Here is an 11,265-nt window from a genome sequence, read left to right as displayed (position 1 = left end):
GACCCCATAGACGGCAGCCCACCAAGCTCCCCCATCCCTGGGATTCTCCAGGCAAGAACACTGGAGTGGGTTGCCATTTCCTTCTCCAATGCGTGAAAGTGAAAAGTGAAAGGGAAGTCGCTCAGTCGTGTCTGACTCTTAGCGACCCCATGGACTGTAGCCCACCAGGCTCCTCTGTCCATGGAATTCTCCAGGCAAGAATAATGGAGTGGGTTGCCATTTCCTTCTCCAAGGGAACTTCCCGACCCAGGGATCGAACCCAAGTCTCCCTCACTGCAGGCAGATTCTTTACCATTTGAGCCACCAGGGAAGCCCAGGACTACCATATGACCCAGAAATTCCATACTTGGGTATATATCTGAAAAGACAATAACAACAACAGCAATTTGTGAAGATATATGCACCTCAATGTTCATAGCAGCATTATTTACAATTGCCAAGATATGAAAGCAATATAAGTATCCATCAACAGGTGAACTGATAAAGAAGGTGCAGTATATAGATACAATGAAACACTACTCAGCACATAAGAAAGGATGAAATTTTGCCATTTGCAGCACACAGATGGACTTGAAGGGCATTATGCTGAAAGTGAAATATATCAGACAGAGAAAGACAAATACTGTACAAAATCATTTATAATGGGGAATCTAAAAAATACAACAAACTAGTGAATATAACAAAAAAGAAGCAGACTCACAGATATAGAGAACAAACTAGTGGTTACCAATGGTAGGGAAGAGGACAGTATCAGGGTGGGGTAATGGGAAGTACAAACTATTGGATGTAAGATATGTTACAAGGATGTATTATATAACATGGGGAATATGCCAATATTTTGGAATAACTGCAAATAAATAAATAAATTCAGTTTACCCAGGTGCTGACATGATTGATGATTAAATCATAAGGATGAGTTAGATATTCTGCAAAGTAAATATTCTGATCCTCTAAAATACAATTTACTCATTTAGCTGCTGCTGCTGCTGCTAAGTCACTTCAGTCCTGTCCGACTCTTCATGACCCCATAGACGGCAGCCTACCCGACTCCTCCACCCATGGGATTCTCCAGGCAAGAACACTGGAGTGGGTTGCCATTGCCTTCTCCAATGCATGAAAGGGAAAAGGGAAAGTGATGTCACTCAGTCATGTCCGACTCAGCGACCCATGGACTGCAGCCTACCAGGCTCCTCTTTCCATGGGATTTTCCAGGCAAGAGTACTGGAGTGGGGTGCCATTGCCTTCTCCAACTCTTAGCAAACATATTTATATAATCATACCTGAGTCTACCTCACTTGAGACAAAAGAGTTGACATGTTTAACAAATCTTAATTTACAAGCACAAATTGAGAAACAATGACTCAAAGGAATTTATGCTTAGAGCTACTCAGAACTTTAGAAAGTCTGACAAACACATGAAAGACTTCTAAATAAGACTGTAATGACCAATTTTTAAAAGTGTTTACTATGTGCCAAATATGTGCCTAGCACTTACAATCTTATTTAACACATACTTAACAAGTCTATGAGGTAGGTTCTATTAATATAGCCTAGTTTTATACCTGAGAAATTGTAATACGAGGGGGTATTTAATCCAAGGCCACATTGGTGAGGTATAATCCATGGGGTCATAAGATTTCGTTGGAGGTCTAGGTTCCAATGGACTCAAGAAATCATGATGTTAAGTAGATCCAGAAACTATTCATCATTAAGATGGAAGTAGTAACCCCAGAATCAAACAAGAACAGAGCCAGAAAGCAAACGCATAAGCAGGTAGCCCATGTTTTTCACTACTATTGCACTAGCATGCTTCCCTTAATTCATATGTATGGCCTTATGGGAATCACTTGAAACCAGATGACAGAGAAGGAAAAGCATGAGCTTAATTCATCAAGAGTTGGCTAAGCATGTTGGTGTCAAATAAAAATGAACAGCAGCTGCAATCACAACTTCCCTCAGCAGTGGCCTTGAAACTCGGTGACAAGAAAAATATCCTCCCAAAAGGCAATGACTGTTCATCCTCATGGGTGGTCAGAAAACTGACCTAGTTAGAATATACATGGACTCATGGATAGTGGCCAAGGACCTAGCTATAAGAGGAGAAAGACTGGAAGAAAGAGAACAGGGAAATCTGGGGTTGACACACATGAATGGACACATGAGACTGGGCATGAAGTATGAAGATCTTAGTATCACATGTTAACATCCACAAGGAGACATTTACTATGGAAGAAGAATAAATAACCAGGTAGACAAGATGACTCTGCCACTCATTCCACTTCTAATTTTCCTCCAGGGTAAGAACCCCAAATGGAGTGCTAGAAGAGCTACCTGTCTCCTCCCCCCACCAATGTATATGAAAACATGGAGCTTAGTGGCACAGGAGTGTTCTGCAGGGAACACAGATGTGTAGTCCAGATATTCCTTCAAGAAGGGTCTTGCTCTAGCTGCCAGCAGTGCTGCCAGCAGAGCATTCACCTGGCAGTATTTTCAGGGATCCTTCAGCTGCACAGAGCTCCTTCACTCAATGCCATACTTTTCCCAATGTTGTCTGTGTCTGCTCAGTTGCGTCCAACTCTTTGCGACCCCATGGACTGTCTCCTCTCTCCATGGAATTTCCCAGGCAAGAATACTGGGGCAGATTGTCATTTCCCACTCCAGGGGATCTTTCCGACAAAGGGATCAAACAAGGTCTCTTGCGTCTCCTGCACTGGCAGGCAGATTCTTTACCAATGCACCACCTGGGAAAGCCAATGTGGTCTCTATCTAATTACTAAGACAAGGATATAAAGGCCTGACCACTTGAGTAAAAATCAGGGCAACTCTGACAGGTAATTTTAGTTTCAGAACTTCCCATAGGAATCATCACCACTGTTGCTGGGTCAGCACTGTACTGCTATTTCTCCTAAGACCCAATTTTGCTTATCTACCCTGTCCTTTCACATATACTCACCCCAAGGGTACTTTCTAATAAATATTCTGCACACGGCTACTGCTGCTGCTGCTAAGTCGTTTCAGTCGTGTTTGACTCTGTGCGACCCCACAGACGGCAGCCCACCAGGCTCCCCCGTCCCTGGGATTCTCCAGGCAAGAACACTGGAGTGGGTTGCCATTGCCTTCTCCAATGCATGAAAGTGAAAAGTGAAAGGGAAGTCGCTCAGTCGTGTCTGACTCTTAGCGACCCCATGGACTGCAGCCCACCAGGCTCCTCCGTCCATGGGACTAAACTGTCTTAAAGTCAGCTTCTCTGAGAAAACCTACAACACTGTAGTAGTCTAGTCAAGAGATGCTAATGACTCAGATCAAAGTAGCAATGTAAGGGATACTGTCAAATCGCCAGGTTCATGACCTTTTAAAGGATCTGTTCATATGGATGTGAGAGTTGGACTGTAAAGAAAGCTGAGGGCCAAAGAATTGATGCTTTCAAACTGTGGTGTTGGAGAAGACTCTTGAGAGTTCCTTGGAATACAAGGAGATCAAACCAGTCTATCCTAAAGCAAATCAGTCCTGAATATTCATTGGAAGGACTGATTCTGAAGTTGAAACTCCAATACTTTGGCCACCTGATGTGAATAACTGACTCAATGGAAAAGACCCTGATGCTGGGAAAGATTGAAGGCAGGAGGAGAAGGGGACAACAGAGGATGAGATGGTTGGATGGCATCACTGACGCAATGGATATGAGTTTGAGCAACCTCCAGGAGTTGGTGATGGACAGGGAAGCCTGGCGTGCTGCAGTCCATGGGGTCGCAAAGAGTCAGACACAACTGAGCGACTGAACTGAACTGATACAGTGAGTGAACTGAATGCTGATAAACTGGATATGGCAAGAAATTTTAAAAGGGAATCATGACTGCAACCAGAACAACTGTATGAACAGTGAGTGGTACCATTTACTGAGACTGGGAAGGAGATGGAAAAGGGAGTGGGGAAACAAGAGCTCTATTCTGCATATTATATGCGGAAGATGCCAATCTGATATACATGTGAAAATGTAAAGCACATAGTCAGAAAAATAAGCTGTATGACAGGGAAGAAACTGGTGCTAGATATAATTTTAAAGTTATTTAAAACCTCAGAACTGGATTAGATCACCCAGGAAGAAGGGCATGCCAACATGTGGAAACAGGAAGAGGAAAGGAAACCATCAAGAGACAAAATAAGAGGGACCAGTAAAGGAGGAGGAACTACTAGGAGAGAACAGTATCCTGGAAGTGAAGTGCAGGTTTTATCTTGAGGCAATCAAATTATCACAAGAGTTAAAGATAAATCAGTTGCTGATTTTAAAAAAATGGAAGTTTTGAAAAAACAAAAAATCTTTTCTGCTTATAAAACTAAATAAATCCCAGTAACTTATTAATACTTAGCACTGCAAAGGCATTTACAATGAGAAAAAGATAGGCAAATTAACAAATTCTTCAAGACCTCTAAATGACCAATTCCTCCTGAGGATTCTCAAAGATACCTGTAAACAATTCCCCCCAAAATCTTCTACAATTTCATGAATCTAACAAAAGTATATCTTAATCTCTATTTTTCTATAGTAATTAAAAGCAAAATCAGCCAAAACGATCTAAGTATGTACTACAGAGATACTATCATGTTAAATTCAACTTTGCATGCATGCTCAGTCACTTAAATTGTGACTGATTCTTTGCCACCCCATACATTGTAGCTCGCTAGGCTCCTCTGTCCATGGGATTTCCCAGGCAAGAAAAAAGGAGTAGGTTGCCATTTCCTCTCCAAAGGACCTTCAGATCCAGGGATCAAACCAGCATCTCCTGCACTGGCAGGTAGGTTCTTTACCACTAAGCCACCAGGGAAGACAAACTTCACATAATTTATTAGTATGTTTATCTGTTAAACTGATTTCATATTCTTATAAGTTTCATATTCTTTATTACCAATTGTAATAAAAATATGGGGTTTGTAGTCATTTCTATTAAAAATTAAGACCTCAAGCCCTTGAACAGGAACATAAATCCCTAATTTAACACTTTCTCCTTGAGAAAATCCAACTAAACTTTCTCAAAAATATTCAATAAAATATGTTACAGTTCAGTTCAGTCGCTCAGTCGTGTCCGACTTTTTGCGACCCCATGAACCGCAGTAAGCCAAGCCTCCCTGTCCATCACCAACTGCTGGAGTCTACCCAAACCCGTGTCCATTGTTACAGCCACCTACAAACTCAAAGAACCTATAATATTTTCACTTACCAAGGTAAAAAAAAAAAAAAAAAGGCTCAGAGGATTTCAGGAAGAAGTATTTCTGGGTCCTATTAAAGCAACTAACAAGTAGGTTCAGGTACTTCCTGTAGAAAGTACTTTTCTTAAATTCACTATGTAACAGACCACTGTCAAACTAATCTTTAAAACACTATTCACTTTTAGTCAGAAACTTCCCCATGCAATTTCAAAACTATGATGTTCACGCTCTTAAATCTACCCTTTTAAGTTCTTATTTTACTGAAGCTAAGTCACTCAGTGTCCGACTCTATGCAACCCCATAGACGGCAGCCCACCAGGCTCCCCCGTCCCTGGGATTCTCCAGGCAAGAACACTGGAGTGGGTTGCCATTTCCTTATCCAGAACTACCTAACCTGATTTCTTTGCACCCCAAAATGAACAGGCACACTACCACAAGCCTACTCTCATCTTTCTCTTCAAACTCATGTTACGTCTGCTTCCTTACCTGTGACCAAGTTACTCAATCCACAAGGATACTTGTGGGAAAAGGATTTTTTCCCTAGATTATCTCAACTGATGTCTTCACTCTTAAACAATCCCCATGAAACTGATAGGGCTCCCCTGGTGGCCCACTTCATAAAGAATCTGCCTGCAATGCAGGAGACCAGGGTTCAATTCCTGGGTCAGGAAAATCCCCTGGAGAAGGAAATGGCAACTCACTCCAGTATTCTTGCCTGGAAACCCATGGACCGCAAGAGCCTGGCAGGGTACAGTCCATGGGGTTGCAAAGAGTTGGCTACAACTAAGCACACGTGCAAACGAGGCTTAAAAATTCAAATCCCAACACAGAATAATATTTGATACCAGTAACACTTCCATTTTGTCATTTATTGCTTTATACTAACATCTGTGGGAGAAGGCAATGGCAACCCACTCGAGTACTCTTGCCTGGAAAATCCCATGGACAGAGGAGCCTGGTAGGATGCAGTCCAAGGGGTCGCTAAGAGTCGGACACGACTGAGCGACTTCACTTTCACTTTTCACTTTCAGGCATTGGAGAAGGAAATGGCAACCCACTCCAGTGTTCTTGCCTGGAGAATCCCAGGGACAGGGGAGCCCGGTGGGCTGCTGTCTGTGGAGTAGCACAGAGTCGGACACGACTGAAGTGACTTTAGCAGCAGAAGCAGTAACATCTGTAAGTTTCTCTCTTCTTACACTTAAATTGAAAGCAAGGGCAGGTTTTGTCATCTATTTCTCTTACTTTCCAGCTGTGGTCAACAGAATAACGTTGAGCACATCGCAGATGCACAATAATTCAAGATACTTGCTTGCCCATAGCTAAATCCCCTGCTGAGGACCTTGAAAATCAAGATTTGCCCCTTATATCCAAAACCAAAAAAAGACAGGACCACCATGCTCCCCTCTAGAAATAAAAAATAGGCATTCTAATGGTGCTGTAAATCCAAGACTCTACTAGAAACCAAACAGGAGCTTTATGCGATTCCAGCACTGGAACTCAATGAATTGTACCCACTTGGCTTCTCCTTTTAACCACATTTGATTTTATTTTCATGAGACTGTGTTTTGCGGTGGATTTAATTACATTTATTGAATACTAATTCTTTTGAAAAGCACTACAAATGTTTTGTTTCAGGCTAGCAAAATGGGATTCATCCTACCCAAGGAAAGGCTAAAAGAAAGCACACACAAGACAACTAAGAGGCTAAGTGATAAGCGTGCCAGGAGAGTTTTTGTTCCAGCGGTCTTTGGTCCTGGTTCCTGACACAGTCCTCCCAAAACTCTTCTAATCTGCTGAGTGACAAAGTTGATGGGAGTGGTTTACACAGAACTCCTAAATCTCTTGGAATCTCCTGGGAGCACCTTTGGCTCTACTGAAGCAACTCTTGATGGGTTCCTGGATGGTGGCTGGTCACCAGAAAGATAGAGCATGATTAGAAGCCCAGAACTTTCAGCCTCATCCTCTATGCTCTGTGAAGAGGAGACGGGTTAGAGATTGAGTGAATAATTGATTCTCTACATGATGAAATCTCCATAAAAATCCCTAAAGTGTGGGGTAACCAGGGAAATTCCTGGTTGTGGAGCATATCACGTTGCTCGAAGGGTGGCACACCCAAGGAGAGAATGGCAGCGTGGTACTCCTCCATACTCTGCCTTATGCGCCTATTCCCTCTGGTTGTTCCTGAGCTTTTTAATAAACCAGTAATCTAGTCACTAAATTGTTCTCCTGAGTTCTGTGAGCCATTCTAGCAAACTACTGAACCCAAAGAGGAGGTCATGAGAACCTCCAATTTATGGCTGGCCAATCAGAAAGAGATGACAACACTGATATCCAGAGTAGGGTCATTTTTGTGAGATTGAGCCCTTAACTTCGAGCCCTTTGTGGGACTTAAGCTAACTCCAGGTAAACAGTATCAGAATTAGAGTGAATTGTAGAAAACCCAGTCAGTGTCTGTTGGAAAACTGAATTGTTGTGGGAAAAAAATCTCCATCCCCATACATCTGGTGTCAGAAGTAAAGCAATACTGAGAGTACTGGTAAAGTGTTGAGAGAAGAAATGTTTTTGCTTTTGTTTTTCTTTCACTCCCTCAACTAGATTTTTAACTCAAACCATCTTTTAATTCCAGTACCTGGAAGGATTTCTGGCCTAGGGTAGGTGAGGTAAGGAAAGCTAAATGTTTACTGAATGAATCCATTTTATACACATGATACTATAATCGATGGCCAAGTTCCATAAATATGTATTTAATAGCTAATATGACTCGATGGACATGAGTCTGAGTGAACTTCGGGAGTTGATGGACAGGGAGGCCTGGCGTGCTGCGATTCATGGGGTCGCAAAGAGTCCGGCACGACTGAGGGACTGATCTGATCTGATCTGATGGCTAAAACAAGTAGCATATCAACATCTTGAAAGTAAAGGAGTGGTCCTTACTTGTATATTTCATGTTCATTACTAACTAGTTAATTGAACAACAGAATCTTTTTGAATAAGTCTTCAGTCTGTGTAACTTATTTTGAAATCTAAGAGACATAAATATGTTTTTATACAAAGGTGTTCTTCACTGTTCAAATTCTAATCTGGAAGTCAAAGAGTCATTGTCACCACAGTCCAATTACCTGACTTCAAGCACTATTGTTAATGCATCCACGTTTACAAAAAAGAAAAAAAAATCAAATTCTTAATTCTCAGTGATTAAAAACTCTTACCTTACATGCCACTCCTTGTCTTCATGCATGCTATACTTCATGAACTAAGATGAACTCTTCCCTTGTTTTGGGGATCTACACTTGTATGGTCTGCTTTATTGGAATGTCCCTCCACCCAGTTTCACAAACTCAAATTTAATTTATCCTTTGTATTTCATTCAAATGCCACTTCCTAATCCTTTCCCACTTCTAGAGGTAATCTTCCTATCCTTTCCACTTATATAGCACTTTACCTAGACCCCTGACACCATTTATAACTTTATTTCAAAAGTATGTAGCTATATATCTATCTTCTCTCCCCCTATTTAACATTAAGGGCAAGTTCTATTTATAATTCAACATTTTCCAATGTTCCATGGAATTCACAAAATTAATAGTAGAAAATAAAACATTCTCATGGTCAAAGAAGTTTGGGAAATGAACTTCTTAAAATCTTTAACATACCAAGGAATATTGTAAATCTCTAATGAAATAAAGCATGCCCATATCCAAAACTTTTTTGGGCTCTAAACCAGTTGTGTTTTTTCTTCACATCTCATAGGATTAATATGTCTATAGCAAATTCTTTGAGACATGAAGCCTCATTAACTTAGTAGGTACTCAACAGACTCTGCTTAACAAAGAATCCTCCCGTAAAGGTAACTTGCCCAAGCAGAAGAATGACAGGAGAGAAAAACAGCAAGCGAGAAGGGAGTACAGAGTTTTCAGCAGTGCAGTGAAAAGAGAAGAATACTTATGACAACAGAGAAAAAATTTACTATCCCAGCCACTTTTTATATGTATAAGACATAACACAAACCACATATGAACTCTTTTTAGAATGTCCATCCTGAGGTGATCATTTAGAAACACTGCAGACAGAACTTTTAAATCTTTTCTGTCAACTGAGGAAATATCGTGTAGTTCACTTTTGTTGTATGAAAGTGTTTATGTTAAAAAGGAAGTCTCACAGGATCAACAAGATTTTAAAAGAAACAGGGTTAACACTTAAGACATTTCACAGATGCAAAGCATAATTTTGCTTTAACTTCTTTTTCAGTGTGAAAAAATTAAGGCACAATCCAATTTATTGGTACATTAAAGCCAGGATGCATAAAAACTAAATATCCTTGACTACATCCTAACCTGTTTTCCATAGTTCTCCAGCTGTGACTAAGGAAGGAAAATAAGAGAAAAAAAGGCACTCCCTGACTTGTCCTACAAGCTATCTTCTAAAGGCAATAGCAACAGGAAATGGCAGCGATAGCTAAAGTTTGGTTCTTTTCTTTTTTCCTTCTCCCTGTAAAGCAAACAGACCAACTTTTCACTTAGCAGTGAAAACTTATTCAAGGGTAGAATCCACTGTAGGGCTGAAAAGATAAATAAACTTATCATTCCTATTAACATTTAATTGTAACTATTAATGTAATACACTTTTAATTTTGATGAAGCAACAAGTTACACATGGTCAGCAAAGAGAAAGTCACATGTGTTAAGATCCACAAGCATGTTCAATCAAGGGCACTCTATAAACCCTGTGGACACAGGACTAGTTGTTTGTATTATCACTGTTAAGTATTACGTGCTCTCATAACTGATGTCATTGCATTAACTCAGACCCTAATTTAGTTTAACTACCTTAGTAAATGGCAAGACATGAGAAAGCAAAATAAACTACACATATTTCTCTATTTCCTCTCCTTCCCCCATGCAGAACAGAAATCAAATACATTTTCAAGGAAGTATATGCGGACTCATGTGATCAAACATTTAAAGAAAAAAAGACAACTGGGAATTCATAAGCCCAAAGGTTAATATCTTATGAACGGTATGACAAAGTTAACAGTTTTCTGTATATTAACAGCTGGCTGGTTCCCTATTTCATGAAAGATTTCAACTTCATAAATTAGTATCTGGCTCAGGAACACACAGTAAAAGCTTTTAGCAAGGTCTCCCTGCTCCTGTCAATCAATAAACAAATGGCACAATTTTGGAGTTAGAGAAATTAATGCAATAAATATATGTCCCTACACTTAAATCTGAGGAAATATAATTAATATTTCCCAATTCTTTCTAATAATTATACTCCTTCACTCACAAATTACTATTTTATTACAATTTATTATAACAATAGCATACACTATTCCTCAACAAATGCATTATCTATCCAAAAGCTGACAGAATTCCAAAACATAGTTAAATTAACAGCAACAAATGAAAAGTTCCCAGTTGTTACAAAAGCTGTGGCATTCAAATTTTAAGCCAAAAAAAAAAAAAACCCACCCAAAATAACAAAACAAAGCCTGCTGAATCTTACACAGAAAAAAGAATCCAATTTTCACCTATGGAGAAATTATCTACTGTCAACTTATTGTCTTAATTATTACCTACACTTTTGTTACTCAGTATGAAACATAAGCACACACAAAAAGGGTCCATCCTTCTCTCTCCTTCACATCTCAGCTTTCATTTCTTTCACAAAAGGAGATACCCTGTTGTTAGGTGGTCCAATTAAAATTTTCCTCTTCTATTATCTCAAGCATCACAGCTTCTCACACTGGATTCCCCTTAGCTCAGTTGTAAGTTTTAGAGACTGAAAACGGTCCAGGAAACACATTAGAATGTCAATGTCTCACGCGTTACACTTCAACTCCTCAAGACCCGAACACAAATGTTAGTTTTAGTTTTGACTTTCTTCAGTGGGAAGGGTTTAGTAGGCCTCTATTGTCCTAAAAAGAGACTACAGCCTTCTCAAATGAAAGGGTAAACTGGTAAAGCGGCGCTTCCAACACTGGCTAACGGAGTCATTACTCAATCACGAGAAGCCCCCTGTCGTCCCAATCTCAAGGGCCGCGCCCCCCCCCCCCCCCCC

The 11,265-nt window shown here is 40.3% G+C and overlaps 1 protein-coding gene across 1 annotated transcript in view; it reads right to left on the bottom strand.

Moving 5' to 3' along the window:
* EXOC5 (exocyst complex component 5) overlaps positions 1 to 11,265 on the bottom strand; it is a 53,976-nt gene that overhangs the window by 42,070 nt on the left and 641 nt on the right. The window lies entirely within an intron of this gene.

This window comes from Bison bison, unplaced genomic scaffold, assembly GCF_000754665.1.
Source record: "Bison bison bison isolate TAMUID 2011002044 unplaced genomic scaffold, Bison_UMD1.0 scf7180017864254, whole genome shotgun sequence".
NCBI lineage: Eukaryota > Metazoa > Chordata > Mammalia > Artiodactyla > Bovidae > Bison > Bison bison.
Note: the sequence above shows the minus strand (reverse complement) of the source record. Positions and strands in the feature narration are given on the sequence as shown.